Genomic DNA, 19638 nt, shown 5'->3' with positions numbered 1-19638 from the left:
AGTCTAGCACAGTCAACTCATTTTACAAATCGATGGAGTTTCTATGAATAATGACTCATTGCCCTGGTTCTCATTAGTCCCATTTTACAGATGTGTAAACTGAGACTCAAGAGGCGAAGTGACTTTCCTATAGTGACATGGTAAATAACAGAGCCAAGAGTCCAACTCAGCTCCTCCCAACTGGTTTTTTGCTTCTGAATTCATGGCAGTGTAGGATCTAGAATGCCAATGAAGAAGGAACTTCAGGTTATAAACAGTCTGGTTGGAAGCGGGTGGAGGAGCAGCCAGGAGACTACTAGTCTTGAACTCCTGCTTTCAGTCAGAATGCATATCTGTTGGAGTGGTTGCAGGTGGGAGAGGGCATGCTGAGGCCAAGGCTGAGTTTACAATGAAAGGGCAGAGTTGAGGTGTGGGTTCTGACTTCCAAGCTGAAGATAGACCAACCTGGTTCTCAACCTCCACCAATGCTGTCCACAAGACCCACCTGGGGTTTAGATAGCAGGGGATTTAACAGACTGAGCTGTCTCTGTGGAAGGAGGGGCACTTTTCTCCCTATGCCGCCTTTTTCTTGCTGGTCCATTCATTAACCGAACTGGATTTCTTCGGGACAGGTGGTTATCCTGGGACTGGCAGGAGAGGTTTCCACTCTCCCATCCAAGAGGCCTCTGTGTACTGGGGGCTGGGAGCTGTTGTGTCTTTCACCAACGAGGAAATGAATTATGCACTGAAGGACGAGGTAAAGACTCTCAGTTTCGAGAGTCGGGGTGTGGAGGAGAAAGAAAGGGTGTGAACAGAGGGAGGGAGTTCCTGCAAAGCACTGCTTTCCTCCACATCTACCCCAACCGCAAAAGAGGAGCCCTGGTGGGAAGCAGGGGAGGGGGTGCAAGCACAGTAGTCAGTGGGCTGGCTGAAAGAAGCCTCTCTTGGGTACTTATAGAGCTTGCATCTCCATGGTACCCAGGCACTTAAATTAAACTCCAACCCAACTGCTTAGAGACTGGTGGAATGAAATACTCTTTACCTGTCCTCTGCTCATGGTTTGATGCCTCATTCTCAGAATTTTAGATGAGCAAACTGAGTGAGTTTTATAAGATGCTATCAAGAAGGGTGTAGGTTTGGGGCTTAAACCCAGATAACTTGCTTTAACATGGGGGCTGGGTAGAGTAGTGGAAAATACACGGGCAGAAAAAAAAAGTCCGTGTGTGAAATTGGGCTCTCCATCATGGTTGCTGTGTGACTTTGGGTATGAGACAGTACCTTGTGAGCCTCAGTTTTCTCATCTGTGAAATGAGAGGACAATACCCACCTCACTGTCAACTTGTGACAACTAAACGAGGTGATGTACGTAAAGTGCTAGCTCAGCCCCTGAAACACAGGGGTTCTTTTAAAGGTGGTCCCTTACCTCCTTAGCTCTTTACTCATTTATTCAACAAGACTCTTGTCTGTCAACTGTACCAGACAATGGGTCAAGCCCTCGGGACACAGGGTTGTTTCTGGTCTCAGGGCAAGGACAGTTTAGTAGGGGAGATATACAAGTCAACAAATAAATAAATATTTGCATGTTGGGATTGATAACAAGAAGAAAACAGCATGCTATGACAAAATATCTTAGGGTGGGGACTGGTCCAGAGGAGAAGGCCCTTCTGAGAAACTGACATTTAAGCAGAAACCTGAAGTAGCCAGCAATGTGAACAGGCAAAGAACGGGCATTCTAGGCTAAGGGAACAGCAGGTAGAAAGGACCCAAAGATTTGGTGTGTTCAACACATCAAAAGAACCCTGTTTCCATTCCACTGTAAACCGTAGGAGGTTGTTTTTATGGAGGGATCCAAGCTAAGCGGTGGTGCCCTAAAATCTTGCAAGGTTCTCTGACCCGAATCACATGGCTTCCTGCACTGTCACCCTGATCTGGGCTAAACAGAGTCCCTGCTCCCCAGCCCCTGTTCCTCAGCTGCAGAAGCCTCTAAATGTCCAAGACAGCCTAGTAAAGTTTGGATACTTTACTTACTCTATCTTTAGTTTTCAGAAGGTGTTATGTGTCTCGATGTGGATTTGAGGGGGTTTATCTTCTTTGGCATTTACTTAGCTTCTTAAATCTGTTGTCTGATGATTCCTGTCAAAGTTGGGAAGTTTTCAGCCATTATTTCTGAGTCCTTTTTCAGTCTACCCTCTTTCTCCTCTCCTCCTGGGACTCTCATCTTTACAGTCCTTCAGGTCCCTGGGGCTCTTGTTAATTTTTTAATTTTTTCAGCCTGTGTTCTCTCTGTTGTTCAGATTAGCTCATTTCTATTGTTCTATCTTCTAGCTCACAGTTCTTTCCTCTGTCCCTTCCATTCTGCTCTTGAACCCATCCACTGAGCTTTTCATTTCAGTTGTTATGTTTTGTTTTTAGTTCAGATGTTTCCATTTGGTTCTCCTTTATGTCATTGATTTCTTTGCTAAGATTTTCTGTTTCCACGCTGAGGCTTTCTGTTTCTCCATTTTTGTCAAGTGTGCTGATAAATGCTCATTGAAGCATTTTTATCATGGCTCCTCTAAAATCTTTGTTAGATAATTCTAAATCTCTTTTTTTGTTGTTGAGAAGGCATCTATTGACTATCTTTTTTCACTCGGTTTGAGATCTTCCTGGTTCTTGGTATGATGAATGATTTTTGACTGAAACCAGGACATTTTTATATGTTCTGAAACCCTGGATCTTATGTAAACCAGTTTTAGCTGGTTTGCTCTGATACCATTCCAGCAGGGGAATGGGGTGGGGGGCATACCTCATTATTGCCAGGTGGAAGTGAAAGTCCAAGTACCCACTTGGCCTTGTTGACACCTGGTTGGGGCGGGGGAAGCAGTCCACACTGCTCACTGGCCTTCTCTGACACCATCCCAGGGGAGTGTTGGGGCACCACATCACAGCCTCTTTTTTTTTTTTTTTCTTTTTAATTTTTTGGCCTCACCGCACGGCATGTGGGATCTTAGTTCTCCAACCAGGGATCGAACCTGTGCCCCCCTGCAGTGGAAGCATGGAGTCTTAACCATTGGACCACCAGGGAAGTCCCTCATCACAGTCTCTTGAGGGTGGAAGTTTAGGGTCCCTACTTGGCCTTTGCCTGTGTAGGTGAAAGTGTGGCCACAGTTTTTTTTCCATGGTATTTAGCTAGAGTAGGGTGGTTATTGTCTAAAAGTTTTTGTTTGCTAGTCTACCCCTTTGCTAGGTCTTGGCTAGAGAGAGCAGGCTTTTGCTGAACTTTTTTTTGTTGGGACCATTGGCGTTTGTGGGTTTCTCCAGCACTCAGTCTGGGATATGTGAGGCAAAAAGAAAACCCAGAGAACTCATCACTATGCCATTCATCAGATCCTGAGGTCCCTAGCCATCTGCCTTCCTTTCTGCACTTTCAGAGTCTTCTTATATTTGTTTCATATACAATGTCCAAAGTTCTTGTTTTACTTAGTGGGAGGAAGAGGAAGAAGTATGCCTACTCCATCTTCCTGGAAGCGAAAGTTCATTGCTTACTCTGAGCCAACAAAACTCAGTGTGTCTAAGCTGGAATTCACTTTTCCTCAAGCCAGCCTCTTCTCCTCCTTTTCCTCCTGCACTCTCTGCCTTCCTATCTCCATTCATGTTCCTTAAAGTTATCTAATATTAAACTGAGGATTCTGCCTTCACAGCCTCCCTTATATCTCTTCCTTTTTGTTTGACCTGAGCCCTAGACCAGATCCTTTTGTCTGATTGTTGTCATTTTAATGGGTGTCTTAACCAATTTCATGACTGGTACTCTCACTAATCTTTACCCCTCCAGTATACCTCCTCATCTTTCTAAAGCAAGTGTCCACAGGTACACTCCTCAGGGTCAAACTGAAAAATAGCCTGAGAGCAAATACATCTGGGAAATGTTGGCTTTAATAAAGTAAAGAGATTTCTTTACTGTGGGACTTCTCAGAGCTCTCAGTGTACCTACATCTGTGGTGAGTAGCCAAGAAAACAATATAGAATACAGAATTGCCCAAACTTATTTGACTAAAATATCTTTTTTCTTCCTGAGGCATCTCTGGAATACAATGTTTCTAAAGCAGGGGATGGGAAGCTTTTTCTGTAAAGAACCAGGCAATAAATACTTTGGCTTTGCAGGCCATATGGTCAGTCTCTGTCAAAACGACACACCTCCTCGGTTGTAGCTAAAAGCAGCCCTGGACAATCTGTAAACAAATGGTGTGGCCGTATGCCAGTAAAACTTTATTTCCAAAACAGGCCACTGGCCCTCAGGTTTTAATTTGCCCATCCCTGTTTTAAAATATTTTAATTACAGAGACTTGGGTCTCATCCTAGATTCTCACTTTTCTTTACTCCCTGTGTACATTCTGTCTACAAAAGCCTTGGATCCTATCTCCAAAATATGTGTCTGTTATCACCTCACACCAGTCAGGATGGCCATCATTAAAAACTCTACAAATAATAAATGCTGGAGAAGGTGTAGAGAAAAGGGAACCCTCCTACACTGTTGGTGGATATGTAAATTGGTGCAGCGACTATGGAAAACAGTGTGGAGGTTCCTTAAAAAACTAAAAATAGAACTACCATATGCTCCAGCAATCCTACTCCAGGGCATATATCTGGAGAAAACTCTAATTTGAAAAGATATATGCACCCCAATGTTCATAGCAGTACTATCTATAATAACCAAGACATGGAAACAACCTAAGTGTCCATTGACAGAGGAATGGATAAAGAAGATATGGTACATATAGACAATGGACTATTACTTAGCCATAAAAAGAATGAAATAATGCTATTCGCAGCAACATGGATGGACCTAGAGATGATCATATTTTAAAAAAAATTTTATTGGAGTATAGTTAATTTACAATGTTGTGCTAGTTTCAGGTGTACAGCAAAGTAAATCAGTTATACGTGTACATATACCCACTCTTTTTTAGATTCTTTTCCCATATTGGCCATTACAGAGTACTGAATAGAGTTCCCTGTGCTATATATACAGTAGGTGCTTATTAGTTATCTATTTTATATATAGTAATGTGTATATGTCAATCCCAATCTCCCAATTTATTCCCCCCCCTTACTCCTTGGTAACCATAAATTTGTTTTCTATGTCTGTAATAGAGATTATCATACTAAGTGAAGTAAGTCAGACAGAGAAAGACAAATGTCACAACACTTATATGTGGAATCTAAAAAAATGATACAAATGAACTTATTTACAGGACAGAAATAGACTCACAGACATAGAAAACGAACTTATGGTTACCAAAGGGGATAGCAGGGGTGGGGGGGAGGGATAAATTAGGAGTATGGGATTAACGTATACACACTTCTATATATAACATAGATAATCTCTGTGATAACCTATATGGGAAAAGAATCTAAAAAAATGAATATATGTATATGTATGACTGAATCACTTTACTGTACACCTGAAACTAACACAATATTGTAAATCAACTATACTCCAGTAAAATTTAAAAAAAAGACAAGAAAGATTAAGAAAAAGACAATCAACAAGGACCTATTGTATATACAGGGAACTATATTCAGTATTTTGTAATAACCTATAATGGAAAGGAATCTGAAAACGAATATATGTATGTATAACTGAATCACTTTGCTGTACACTTGAAACTAGCGCACCATTGTAAATTAACTATACTTCCATTTTAAAAAATAGTTTGAAAAAATACAAAATCTGTCTGTTCCCCTCTCTCTATCTCCACTTCCACTGTCTTAGCTGCAGCCACTCCTCACCTGCATTATCAGCTTCCCAACTGCGTTTCCTCTGCCCCCTTGCCCCATCATTCTAGACAGTGGGCCAGGACATCTGGGCGTGTTCCGGCCCTCAATAGCGCTTCACTTGTCTTAAGATAAAGTCCAGCACCTTACCATGTATTGTAAGGCCCAGTTTACAGGGGCCCTCGTGTCCCCCCCCCCACCCCCAGAGCCTCAATTTCTTGCCTTCTCCCCTCATACCACACAACTGAGCTTGTGTATGTGACTTGCCCTGGGTCACCTCTTCTCACCTCTGGGCATTCACACAGCCTATTTCTCCTGTCAAGGATACCCCTCTTCTGTCTTCAGCTGGCGAATTCTCCTTCTTCAGCTTGTAGCTTAGATGGGACCTCTTCTCCACCGTCCAAGGTTGAGTTACATGTCCCTCCATCTATTATACCCTTTAGGAATCCAGCCCCATCATTTGATTTCCCTATTTCTCTCTCTTTCTCTCTCTCTCATTGTTGTTTTTCCCTTCCCCAACTAGACCATAAACCCTGTGAGAGCAGGATGTTTTTTTGTTTTTTAATATTTATTTGTTTGGCTGCGCTGGGTCTTAGTTGCGGCATGCAAGATCTTTAGTTGCACATGCCGGACCTAATTCTCTGACCAGGGATCGAACCTGGGCCCCCGGCATCAGGAGCACGGAGTCTTAACCACTGGACCACCAGGGAAGTCCCGAGCACCGGGAAAGATGTTTTTCATCTTTCCCACATTTCCAGTACCCAGAACAGACCCCGCCCAGATTGACCTGGATTTGCATTAGAGAACATGGGCTAAACCCTGATCAGGGCCTAAGATTCCCTGACACCACCTCGTAACCACTTTTTCTGCTTGTAGGGACCAGATGGCATTAAACTGTTGGAATAATTAGGAGTCCATATGCCCCTCTCGGAAATAATTTGCCCATCTGTGGTGAGGAATGAGAATTATGCAGCATCCAAGTGTCCTTATGGAAGGATCTGTCTTTTTATTTTGAATCTGAAGTTTCTTTCTCAAAAGTCTTTGAGAGCTCTGTCTCTTTCTTTACATCTATCAGAACATTAGGAAGAAGCCAAATGCAGTGCATGAACCATGAGTATATCCTAGATTGCTTTAAAAAAAGCAAGCCACAAAGAACATTCCTGGGACACTCGGGTAAAAGGGAATATGGAACGCAATTTAGACAATATTATCATGTTGGTGTTAACTGTCTCAGGAGTGACGGTGGTATTGTAGTTATTGCAGGAGAATAATCCTTGTTCTCAGGAGATAGAAGCTGAAACATTTCGGGGTGAAGTGTCACGACGTCTACAACTTACTTCACATGGTTCAGGAAACTTTTGAGCATTTCGGAGGGAGAGACGAAGAGAAACGCAAATGTGGCAATATTGTTGAAAATCAGTAAATAATTTTTTTAAAAAAGGTACTGTATTTTATGTTTTATTCAACTCTCATCTCTGAGATGAGATGGCGTGGAATACACCTCGATAAATGTTGGCTAAACTGCAGCAGCAGCAACTACTAGGCTGTCTAACAATGTGCACTGAATTGCTTTAGATGATCTGTTAAATTCCTCTCTATGAACTTCTGATATGAGGATTTGAGCGGCTTTATAACTAAAAAAGCCCAGCAAACATCCATCTCTCCCCTAGTGAGCTGAATGGCCTGGGCTCTAGATAGATCTCACATAGCTTAACATTTTTATTGTAAAAGTCTTTATAAAGGAAAACAAGCTAAGGTAGGGGAGAAACTTGCCCACCATATTCCAAATAAGGGAAAAGAAATCTGGGTTTGGGTGTGACCATGGGTCACCATGTCTGAGCTGATCCAGATTAAGAAGGATGGAGACACTCTTTGGCTCATCTTCCGGGACAGCTCCCTGGATGTCCCTTTAAGAGCTCGGCTGCCAGTGGGCTGCGGCCCCTCTGATGTCCACCCCCGACCCAACTCAATAACTGAAGTTGCCTGGGAGGCTGAAAACTTGCACCTGCGTGAAATTAACAGGGATTCGCAGGCATTTCCTGGCCTCAGTCTCCTGGTATCGTTATGTTTTCATTTCCTGGTGATCAAACGTAAGGTCCAGCCTGGGAAGCCCTCACATTTGGCAGCTCTTAAGGCAGTGGGACGGGCCTTCAGAGATTGGCCAGCCCTCTGACATGGGCCAGGGACCAGAGGATGGCATGAGAACAGACACAGGATGGGTTTGCCCTACACACAGCCTCCAAGGGGGCTCACCTCGTAAACAGGGGCTTCTCTGGGGGACAGCAGTGATAATAGCATCGATAGTGGCCGTGGATTGAGTACGTACCCTGTACCAGGCATCGAGCTGGCACGTCCCACCTCCAGCCTCAAAATGTAAGTAACTCTGGGAATTCAGACCCAGGCCTGCCTGACATTAAATTCCAGGCTGCAGAGTAGCTGGTGTAACATAACCACCCCTCACCCCTGGGAATACAGAAGATTCTACCAGCACCTGAGATCTCGCGTCTGAGTGCTTGGTAAAGTTCTAGATTAATCTAAACAGTGAATGGTATGACTGTTACTGTAAGGGCACAAGGACTCAGAAGCCCTCCCCTCCACAGGTGTTCATTCTTAGCTCAGCTCCAGCACCGCTGAAGAAGAACTCATTTCCAATCAGCAAGTTAACAAGTAACATGGTTGCCCCTCAATAGGGGCAAGGTTCACCCATGGGCTACCAGTGAGTGCCTGGATTGGGCAGGAGAATTATGGGGGAAGGCGGGGGGCAAGTTCTGCCTCTGCTTGGAACCATCAGCATGGACGGGGTCCACTGCCTGCAGTTTGTCCAACAGAGCCCTCTCGTCGGCCGGGAGGCCAGGAACCCCCTTCGTCCAGGTGCTGGAGAAGCTCTCCATCTATGCAGCATTCTCTTGAGAAGAGTCAGCTGGGGCTCCCATCATGAAGGGAGCTTCTGAGCCAGCAAGACAGCAAACAGTAAGTGCAGCGAGTCTTTGGGGGAATGAATGAATGGGCTTATGCAGAAGCGAGTGACATGTGCCAGAGGCTAGGATTTACCTGTGACCAGGAGCTGATCCCAGAGCCTGATTCTTCAGCTTCACCTCTTGCACTAAAGGTGAGCTGGGCTGAGTTCTTCCCATCTCCACCCAAGAACCAGGACCTGGAATGTGGGCTGTGTGTTTGGGGCAGTGTGCGTTTTGTGCCTGGATGTAGAGAGGGCATGTGTTCCTGCACGCTCTGGTCCCTGTGTAGTCAGCAGGGCAGGTGGCTATTGCCGCAGAGCTCCTGGGTGCTGCTAAACTCAACAAGCAGGTGGCTTTCTTTTGTCTCCCCTCCCCTTGCTGTGCCCTTCAACAGGGGTGCCGGCCTGGAAAACGAAGAGCAGCTCACACATGTATACACACACACACACACACACACACACACGCACGCACACTCCATCATGCTTCTCCCCCTACTTACCCCTTCCCCCAGCAGAACACACGGTGAGGCACCTCTTCCGAGGAATCACCTGCGTTGGCTCTGCAGGTCCCAGGCATTTCCACAGTCATGCACACGCCCCCACTGCAGAGAACCACATGGGACTGGACATTAGTTCTCCTGGGCAGTGGTCTATTTACAGGGAGATGGGTAGGGGGTGTCTTAGGTTGAGTTCCCTGGGGAAAAGATTCTGGGCTGGAGATTTGAGTGCAGGATGTTTCTTAGTGTGTCAGGAACAGCACCCAGGAGGGAGTGAGGGATGCAGGATTGGGCAGAGGGGGAGCTTGGGCTGCAATGCTGTAGCAGCAATGGCCTCAGCCAATCCCACTGGGAGCTCTGGAGCTGGGACAACTCTTCAGAGATGTCACTTACCCAGATGAGCAGCCAGACCTTTGTAGCCCTCTATGGACCTGTCCCTGGATGTGGGCTTCCCACCCCACCACCCGCCCCCCCCCCCGAGGGTAGGCGGTGTGACCTTGCCCTGGGCAGCTCCATTCAGAGGGGGGCTTTATGAAGCGTCCACGGGCAGCGGTCCCAGCCACAGGGAGAACCAATGCCTGGGAGCTAAAGGCAGGGATCTGCATTTGCTACGGGGGGTGGTCCACATCATGGTCCAAACTGTGATATTGTGAACTGGTTAAACACACCCCGAAAATTTGGAAGGACACAGAAAATGTTCTCTTGCTGCTTCTACCACAGTTATTATTATTAGTTAATTGTTTATTTATTTTAGAATGATGCCAGGCCTGAGTTCTTGACCTTGGGTGTCCAAGTGCCCGCATCTTTGAAGTCAACAGAGAAAGCTTTTCTCCCTTGGGTTTCTCCTCTCTCTCCTCCTCTTAATGGCTCTTTGACATCTTTATTCTTTTTTGTATCCCACCCCAGTCTCATGGAAATTTGTCAATGTCCATGGTGGTGTAGACATCCCCTCTGTGGCTCATGTCAAACTACCACGCGTGATGTCACTGAACACGGGGCTGGGAACAACATGTATCCGTCTTGGGAGCGGGTTCTAGTACATTCCTGAGTGCAGGAGCAGCAGGGAGGGGCCAGGGGCTGAGGCCCTGAGGCCGTGGGCTGAGGCCTGCAGTTGGTAGGGAAGGGCTATCCTGCTTCCCTCTGTTCTGAGGGCCTGAGCCGGCTTGGAGTGTCCGATGGCTTCGACTTGGTCTCCATCCTGTTTCCCCCATGCTTTCCCATCCACAGATGTGCCTCGGAAGAGGAATCTCATTTCTTTATGTGCTGGTCGTCAGTCCTTCCCCTCTACCAGGTCTCCTGCAGGATAACACAGGGGCTTCCAGCAGGGGTGGGGTTGCCATGACGGGGAAAGGGGCCTCCACGGCAATGCTTCTGCCCTCGGTACGATAGCGGAGCCTTTGGCAGGGCCCAGGTTCTCTGTCCCTTGGGCATTTTTGTGATGGTGCTAAGTGCTGTCTTCCGTATCCTGTAGTTAACAAGAGCCAGCATGTAGGACTGTTCCATCTCTGTGTAAGTGCTTTACCCCTGGACCTCAGTGAATTCTCATGACCTCCACAGGAGGCATGGAGCATTACTTTTGCCCATTTCACATATGAGGAAGCTGGGTCTTAGGGAGGTTTAAGATGTGTCGAAGGCTTGTAGCAAGTACGTGGTAGAGCAGGGTTCCAACTCAAATCACTGATTCCAAAGTTTGTGCTAAAAAGCATTTCACTGTATAGCCTCTCGGGCGTAGAGACTGTCAATTGTCCCATCCTACAAGGTCAAAGGAGGAAGGATAAAGTGACCTTTCTACTGTGCTTTTTTTTTTTTTTTAAACCCTGCATTTATTTATTTATTTTTGGCTGTGTTGGGTCTTCATTTCTGTGCGAGGGCTTTCTCTAGTTGTGGCAAGCGGGGGCCACTCTTCATCGCGGTGCACGGGCCTCTCACTGTCGTGGCCTCTCGTTGCGGAGCACAGGCTCCAGACGCGCAGGCTCAGCAATTGTGGCTCACGGGCCTAGTCGCGCCGCGGCATGTGGGATCTTCCCAGACCAGGGCTCGAACCTGTGTCCCCTGCATTGGCAGGCAGATTCTCAACCACTGTGCCACCAGAGAAGCCCTCTACTGTGCTTTTATATACATAGTATATAGCCCGTGCTGCGTGTGACTCTGTGGGAACTTCCCGCCTCCCCTTGGCACAGGGAGAAGCGTGAGTGTGTAGTGAGGATGGATACGAGCACCTCACCTCAGCGCTTGCTGCAGTATCAGTACTGCCGCTCCTGAGCACACAGCCTTGCTCGGCATGTTCCATTGTCCTCACACTTCCACAAGTCATACCCCGTGCATTCCCCGCCCAGCGCAGGTCACCCCTCCACACGCTCTTTGTGATATCTTCGTTCATGCCCAGCATCTCTGCACCTGCGCAGTCCTTCCCATGCCCTTGCAGTGTGTCTTGCACACACCCAACACCGCCATACTTGTTCTTCTTCCACGTAGCTTGCACTGGGAATCGTGCTTGAGTGTACAAACCAGTACTCACCTGGGCATACACCGTATGCTCCCCTGCACACGGACAAACACACAATGTGCGTTGCAATTCGACATACACACACATGCAGGACATAGCACCTGGGGCAGAGCCTGTGTTTTACACCCCATCCTTCAAAAACACAGTCTGTGGTACACTCCCGGGTGGACGAAGTAAGATACGCCTTGCCCTGGCCCATCCTCTCTTTCCTCGCCCCACTGTCACTGACATCAGGACGCCCGGCACACCCCCAGAGCTTCAAGAGTCAAGACATGTCCAATCAGTGGAGGTTCCCATGATAATAAAAAGGAAGGAAAACAGCCTGACAGACTTGCGCTCCTGAGAAGAACTCCCCTCCTCCAAGCTGCCCTTGAAGCCTTACAGGTTGGGCACAGATGGACATCAACTCGCATTCTCTCTAGAAATGCTATGGATGCCATGGCTGCATGCCCAGCCCTGCCCACAGAACACTGGCCATCATCAGTCACTATCAAGATGTTCCTTTTCTGGACTTCCCTGGTGGCGCAGTGGTTAAGAGTCCGCCTGCCAATGCAGGGGACACGGGTTCCATCCCTGGTCCGGGAAGATTCCACATGCCACGGAGCAACTAAGCCCGTGCGCCACAACTACTGAGCCTGTGCTTTAGAGCCCGCAAGCCACAACTACTGAGCCCACGTGCCACAGCTACTGAAGCCCACGTGCCTAGAGCCCGTACTCTGCAACAAGAGAAGCCACCGCAGTGAGAAGCCCACGCACCGCAACGTAGAGTAGCCCCCGCTCGCTGCAACTAGAGAAAGCCCGCGCACAGCAAGGAAGACCCAACACAGCCATAAATAAATAAATAAATAAATAAATAAATAAAATCTATTAAAAAAAAAAAAGTTCCTTTTCAAGGGGCTGCATGACCTCCAGTACTGGGACAGTGTAGGAAGGAGGAAATCAAACATGACCCTGTGATCTCGGGCCCTAGCATCCTGCCCAGGTCCTGAAGGAAGGCCCTTGAGAGGTCCCGGGCTCCTCTCCACTTGTCACTTTCTCTTTTGGATCACCTCGCTCAGACAGACCTGCAGCCGTTCTGCCTGCAGTGCTCAGTGCCACTGCCTCTCCCCCTCGCCCCTCCCCCCAGCAGGGGCAGCTCCTCAGGGGGGTCTGGGGGAGCAGAGGGAGGACCTGGGAGAGGTGTGGGGAGCAATCAGTTCTCTCCTCCACACCTGGCACATGAACTCGGCTACTGAGTAGTATCTCCTGGGTGGTGGAGCCCGGAAGGAGACTCAGGGCAGAGACCCAGTCTTTTGTTCTGGAACCTCTGGCCTGGAGATGGGGGTTCATCCCTTGGATGAACATGGGTGAGTACTGATAAATGTCTCCTTAGGGGGAACTAGCCTGCCTAACCAGGGGACGGAGTCTTCCCCCTTCCAAAGACTGGAGTCTGGGGTGGAGGAGAGATGGGGGAGGAGGGGATGGGGGAGAAGGCGCTAGAGCAACTGTTCTCAACTGAGGGCAGCTTTTCCCCCCAGAGGACAGTTGGCCATGTCTGGAGACATTTTGGGTTGTCACATGCAGGCAGGGGGCGCTGGTGCATAAAGGTCAGGGATGTTGCTAAACATCCTACCACGCACAGGACAGCCCACAACAGAGGCACCTGACCCCAAATGTTCACGGTGCCCAGAAGGACAACCCTGCAGTGGAGCAGAGGCTGGTCCCATGGGCAGAATGACCTCTGCCGACAGAACGTGGTTGACACTGAGGGGCGGTCCTGCTCCCCGTGTGTGGAGAGAGGGAGTGAGGATCTTCCCAGGGCGCTATTTGTGCACGTGTCTGTGTCCTTTCTTCCAAATTCCCATCAAAGCTGAATTAACTGCTCCTCCCACTGTGTTCCCGTCATGCCTTGCACGGTTCTCTCCCCAGCACTTCCGTGTTGCATTGCTACTGTTGATTTGCTGGTTGGTATTCCCCACCAGACTGCTCCTGGATGGCCGTGTTTATTCATCCTTGTATCCCCAGCACTTGGCTTAGTCAACCGAGCACCTAAGATGTGTAGGCACTCTTTGTTGACAGAATGGACAGATGCATGATTTCAGTGGATATATATCAGTAGCTAACACGTTTTTGTCTAGGCAGTTATCTTTCCTGGGGGAACCACTGTTTCCCTCTCTTTATGGCCCCCAGGTTCTTTTTTTTTGTTTTTTATTGAAGTATAGTTGATTTACAATGTTGTGTTAATTTCTGCTATACAGCAAAGTGAGTTAGTTAACCACATGTATATTCTTTTTCATATTCTTTTCATTATGGTTTATCACAGGATATTGAATATAGCTCCCTGTGCTATACAGTAGGACCTTGTTGTTTATCCATCCTATATATAATAGTTTGCATCTGCTAATCCCAAACTCCCAATCTATCCCTCTCCCACCCACCTTCTCCTTGGCAACCACCAGTCTATTCTCTATGTCTGTAATTCTGTTTCTGTTTCATAGATAGGTTCATTTGTGTCGTATTTTAGATTCCACATATAAGTGATATCATATGGTATTTGTCTTTCTCTTTCTGACTCACTTCACTTAGTATAATAATCTCTAGCTGCATCCATGTTGCTGAAAATGTATGGCCCCCAAGTTCTGATGGGATTTGGGCCAATTCAAGGTCTTCTGTGAGTTAGAGGGAGGGTCTCTCTGCTGCTTGCATGGGTGCTGCAAGGATGTAGGTTTAGGGCTGCTAGCAGTCATCATTCCCACACGTAGAGAAAACCTATCTGGGAATAAAACCACTTCCCAAGGGAAGCGGAGCTGGAGGTGGAGCAAAGACATCCTTTGAGCCCCTGGATCCAACCATGTCTGAAGTCAGGCATGCCTTTGGAGTTGCCAGTGTTTGCTTTGTGTCCGGATTCTGTCACTTACCATCGCGAGCGTCCTGATTAATACAGTAATGCTGCCTGGGGGCAGAGCTAGTCTGCGTTCCTCTTCTCATCTCCTCTCCACTCCAGTCACCTACATGATAGATGTGCGTCTGGTTGACTTACAGCCAGTGGTGCAGGATCCTTCTGGCCAGTGGCTCCTGCCTTAGAATAAAATCCACATGTGTCCGGCTGAGATAACACTAAGATAAGGGGTTGTCGAGGGAGGGGCCTGGCGATGGAAATAACGAGGTAGGAGATGGAGAACAGGAGGGGAGTTTCCAGCCACTAGGAAGGGTCTGTTGTGTTGTGTGACTTCCTCTGGTCACTTCCTCTCTCTAAGCCTCAGTTTCTCGTCTGCTCCTGACTGTCTCACTGATCGGGTGTAAAATTCGAAGAAAATCAATTAATTTGGGTGAAAGGGTTTGATAACTTTCACGGCTGCTGCCTTTGGGTTTAGAGGGGGAAGGGGACAAGGGTGGAGAGCCAACGGAAAGGACAGAGGAACAATCGGGAAGGGGAAAGGATGGAGGGGAATGCTTTGTGAAAGTGGCCACCCCCATGGAGGACTAATGGTGGGTGGGGTGAGGTAAGGAGAGGTGTGGTCTGTCCTGCTCAGGCCGGGGGGCCCCTGGAGCCCTGGGGAGGGCTCTGCAGCTGGCCAGGTGCCAGGTGGTCACGTCCTACCTCCATTACCCTCATAACTGAGAACCCAGGTGAGGGACCCCAGCAGGAGCCTCCTATTTCATTCTCTGGCAGGCTGGCCACTGGGGTACAGGCATTGCTTCTTCTCTCCTCCTGCCCCAGGGTCTGCTAGCCGAGCAAACGCCTATCGCTTTACGTAGTTTACGTGGGGGACGGATGGAGTGGGTGCTGGAGACCTTTGCTATCTGACAGGTCAAGCTCCAGGACTGGGCTGTGTCCAGCCAATCTCGGGAGAGGGGCCTCACCTTCCATCCTCACAGGCGGAGAATAATAATAGTTAGTGGTGGATTAATAGCCATCCCCGTTTGCCAAGCACTAGACTGGGTGTTTGTTACAGTAACCCTGTGAGATGGGATCATCGTATGCATTTCACAGGGGAGGAAGCTGAGGCGTCAGAGGTTAGGTAAAGAACTCAGGCTTAGCTAGAAAGGGGAGCAGTCGGAATTTACACGGTAAACTGCTGTTAAAGGAAAATAGTGGATCATTTTTGGGTTATAGTCTTCAGAGTAAAAAAATAAAACTTTAAATCTCAAATTTGCACTTGCCAAGCACTCTGCATTTGTTATTTTTGTTAGTCTTTTCCAGCAATCCTATAAAGTAAAATTTTTTTTTCTCCTATTTTACACATGAGAAAAGGGGGGCTCAGGAAGGGGAAGGTTTGTATGGACATCTACGCAGGGAGTGCATGGGCTCAGAATCCAGTCTGGCTGTTATTCCAGTCAGGGCGAATATTCTTTGCAATCTTGCTTCCAGGAACCAATTCCAGGGGCCTCTTTTCAGGGCCCAGGGCTCTCTTGGCGCTCTCTTGCTTCTCAGGCTCTCAGAGCTGCCCAACATTTTCACTAAACCAGCCTGGGGCGCCCAGGCCCAGCTCCAGGAAGATTTCATGGGAAGGGCCGCCACCTTGTGGCCAAACAGCAAGCCCACCATGGAGCAGAGGAAGCCACGGCTTAGGAAGGTGGGGCTTGGGCAACAGGTGAAGTCAGTCTCTGGCAGGACTCTAGCTGGGGCAGACTTGCTTTTCGAGGGCTGCCCCACAGCCAGAGGGCCAGCTTGGGCGTCGGAGGGAGGGCTCAGGATGGACGGTGGGGCTTGGTGGTGAGCAAAGTGGATGAGCACTTTTCTGCAAAGTCCCGACTTGGGCCCACCAGAGGATTCCTGAAGGTAAGACTAGGTCAGACTTCTCCTTAAGCCCTCTCCAGAGGCGTTGCTCCTTTTACCTGCGTCGGGGTGGGGAGAGGCAGTGCCGGCATATATGGCACTTCCCCTGCTGAGACGCCCCCAGAGCTTCTGGGGCTGGACCCTCCCTCGGTGCACTACCCTGTGTAGACACTGTCCCCAACTCTGAGGGAGTTACTCTCTCCTAAACCTAATCCTGCGCCTCCGTCCTCATCTGGGCTGTTACATGCGGGCTATCACATCTCCCAGGCTCTGTTCTCTCTGCTCCTTTCCTCTCTCCACTTTGCTAATCGAAGGACTTCTTAGTCACATTTCTCCCCAGGTACAAGAGCCCCATGCTGGCTCCTCGTGGCCTGCAAGAGGTTGTCCAGCTTCTTAGCCTGGTTTTCGTTCCTGCCTCACTCCGACATCCGCATCTCAGGCCACGTACCTCCTGTTAAGCTCCAATCAGTGCTTCTCAGCCCAGGCTGTACATTCACATCACCTGGGGAGTTTCCAAACCTACCCATACGGGTCCATTCCCCCTCGAGATCCTGATTTAATTGTCCCAGGCCCCGGAGGTTATGGGCATGCTCAGTAAAGCTCCCCAGGGGATCCTAGTACGTAGCCGTTGCTCCGGGCTTTCTGAACTTCTCCCCCATTGGCTTGTGTATTTCATCTCACTCCTGCAGCGGGTGCCCAGCTCCCAGTCCTGGCAGCCCTCTCACCTTCTCTCCCTGCATCCTCTTCCCTGTGAGTACCCAGCTCCAAGGCTCGTGGACAGAACTTGTGGTCCTCTCCCCTGGCTTCACATGTTTGTGCATCATTCCTGTGCCAGCATTGAGCTCGCCGTGTCCGCGGATTGGCTTGTGAGTTGGTCCTCACACCTTAGACGCTGAGATGTTGGACCAGGTTTTACTTCTCTTTGTATTCCCAGCCTCTGATGGTGCCCGGGACAACAGTGTGTTCGGTGACTGGGAATGCCGACGAATGACTGAATGGATGGCCTTCTTAGACAGCCAGACTTCCCGTTGCTGAGATCTCCGACACTTTCTGAAAAGCCCTCGAGGCTGTGAGCAGCCCTCTCACACCGAGGTACCAGTTCCTGTGCCCTGGGCCTGGGAGGGGGAGGGGGCAGGGTGGAGTGGGATTTAAGGGAAAGTTTTCTCCATCCTCCCCCACGATGAACGGGTCATGCCTCAAGTTCCGCTTTTAGAAAATCCGTGCTTGGAGCAAAGATTTAAAAATAATAAACGCTAACATTTACTGGGGACTCACCAGGTGTCGGTGAAATATGCAACCTCATTTAATCATTAAAGCAGCCCCATTCTTATCAGCCCTCATTTACGGGTGAGGAAAGGGAGGCTCATAGATGCTGAGTTATGTGGCAGAGACTGCTGGGACTCACCAACACCTAGTCCCCTCCTCTTCCTGGATTCACAGATGACATTTTCTAGTCTCTTTTGCAGTAGGTGGGTCCATGGAACTCCCCATGGAATGTGAGTGGAGGTGATGAGTATATTTCCAGGTGCGGCTCATTAAAAATAAAATAGTTACGCATGTGCTCTTGCTGCTCCTTCTCCATCAACCAGTTGAACACAGAGGACTTCAAAGATCCTGAGGACCTAGAAGAAGGCGGAGCCACAAGATGCAAGGAGCCTGGGGCCCCCAGCTGGAGCAGAGCCATTCCCATCACTGACCACGATGAACTACCGCATGAGTAAGGACTCAGCTTTTTCTGTGTTCATTTATGTTGGGCTTATTTCTTAAAGCAGCTAGTGCTATTTACCCTAATTAATACACGTAACCTTCCCAAGCCCTGTGTTTCGTGAGTGGTCAAGTTAGGATTTGTTCCCGTCAGGCTGTCTTCAGAGCACGTAATCTTATTCCCTGAAAGGCCTTTCCAGAATTGTCTATCATTGTGCAAATACTTCAGGAAGAGGCCAAACATTTCATCCTGGTCGTTTTAGGGCTGACCTGAGGAAAGGCAGGAGAGGATATTTTTTTTTTACCCAAGACCGTTTCCTTCTCCCATATTATGAGTTTGTGTGTGTGTGTGTTGTGAGGGGCTGCGCTGGCCTGGGTGTAACAGAACACTCATGGATAATTCAACGACGGTTGGCATAAAAGAGGAGAGTTTCACGTTCAAGGGAAACTCTGGTGACATGTGATTGCCTGTTTGCCACACGGTGTGCCCACACCTTTGGGTCTACTTGGCAGCCGAGAGGCTGGCGGAGGCAGAAAAGCTCTGGGCTGAGCGAGCTCCCCACTGCCTTCTTTTTTTTTCCCTCCCATTATATGGGTTGTCTTTTCACTTTCTTGCCATCCCTTGAAGCACAAGGCTTTAAATTTTTATTTATTTATTTATTTTTGGCTGCGTTGGGTCTTCGTTGCTGCACGCGGGCTTTCTCTAGTCGCGGTGCGTGGGCTCTAGGTGGGCGCGGTGCGATGAGAACATCGCCGTGGCTTGTCTTTGTTGCGGAGCATGGGCTCTAGGCGCGCGGGCTTCAGTACTTGTGGCTCGTGGGCTCTAGAGCGCAGGCTCAGTAGTTGTGGCGCACGGGCTTAGTTGCTCCGTGGCACGTGGGATCTTCCCGGACCAGCACTCGAACCCGTGTCCCCTGTATTGGCAGGCGGATTCTTAACCACTGTGCCACCAGGGAAGTCCCCCCCACTGCCTTCTTGCCTGAGATCCCCTCCCTGTCTTGGTAGCCCCCCTGGCTGCATCTATCCTGGGAGACAACACCGTGGTTAGTCCCCGCGTGGCTCCCACGAAACCAGGATTCACGTAGGCCTCATGACCAGCTAGAGGCTGTTCTGTGGGCGCATATCCAAGGGCTCCTGGCGCCAGTTGAATTAAACAAGGCAGCTGGGCTAAAGCACACAGGAGGACCTGTGTCCTGCTTCCTGTCCTCCCGAAGGGAAACAGGGAAACAAGGGTGTTCACACGTGCTTCTGAGAAGGAAGTTCTCTGGAGTATTTTTGTTCTCCTGTTTGCTTAACTAACTCACAGCTTGCTCTGCTGACAACAGGGCCCATGGGGTCTGATACTGAGTGTAAAGCAGGCTAGCCTGGTCTCTCTCCCCCTCTCCTTCCACCTGGGGAAGCCGCCCCTGGCCGGGTTAGAGGATGGGAAGGCAGTGGCGATTCAGAGCCCTTGAAGGGCTCAGGGTGACATGCCACCCAGACT

The 19638-nt window shown here is 48.8% G+C and overlaps 1 long non-coding RNA gene and 1 other non-coding gene across 2 annotated transcripts in view; one reads left to right on the top strand and one right to left on the bottom strand.

The window, feature by feature from the left end:
- Positions 1-6370: 6370 nt before the first annotated feature.
- TRNAR-CCU (transfer RNA arginine (anticodon CCU)) lies at positions 6371-6443 on the bottom strand. The gene has a single exon. It is a non-coding gene; the product is annotated as a tRNA-Arg (tRNA).
- A 2166-nt stretch (positions 6444-8609) lies between these two features.
- LOC137759743 (uncharacterized) overlaps positions 8610-19638 on the top strand; it is a 64339-nt gene continuing 53310 nt past the window's right edge. Inside the window, exons 1-3 of the long non-coding RNA XR_011073139.1 lie at positions 8610-8703; positions 17386-17543; positions 18041-18168. This is a non-coding gene — a long non-coding RNA (uncharacterized lncRNA). The remainder of the gene's footprint in view (positions 8704-17385; positions 17544-18040; positions 18169-19638) is intronic.

This window comes from Eschrichtius robustus, chromosome 2, assembly GCF_028021215.1.
Source record: "Eschrichtius robustus isolate mEscRob2 chromosome 2, mEscRob2.pri, whole genome shotgun sequence".
NCBI lineage: Eukaryota > Metazoa > Chordata > Mammalia > Artiodactyla > Eschrichtiidae > Eschrichtius > Eschrichtius robustus.
This window is presented reverse-complemented; position numbering and strand designations above follow the sequence as displayed.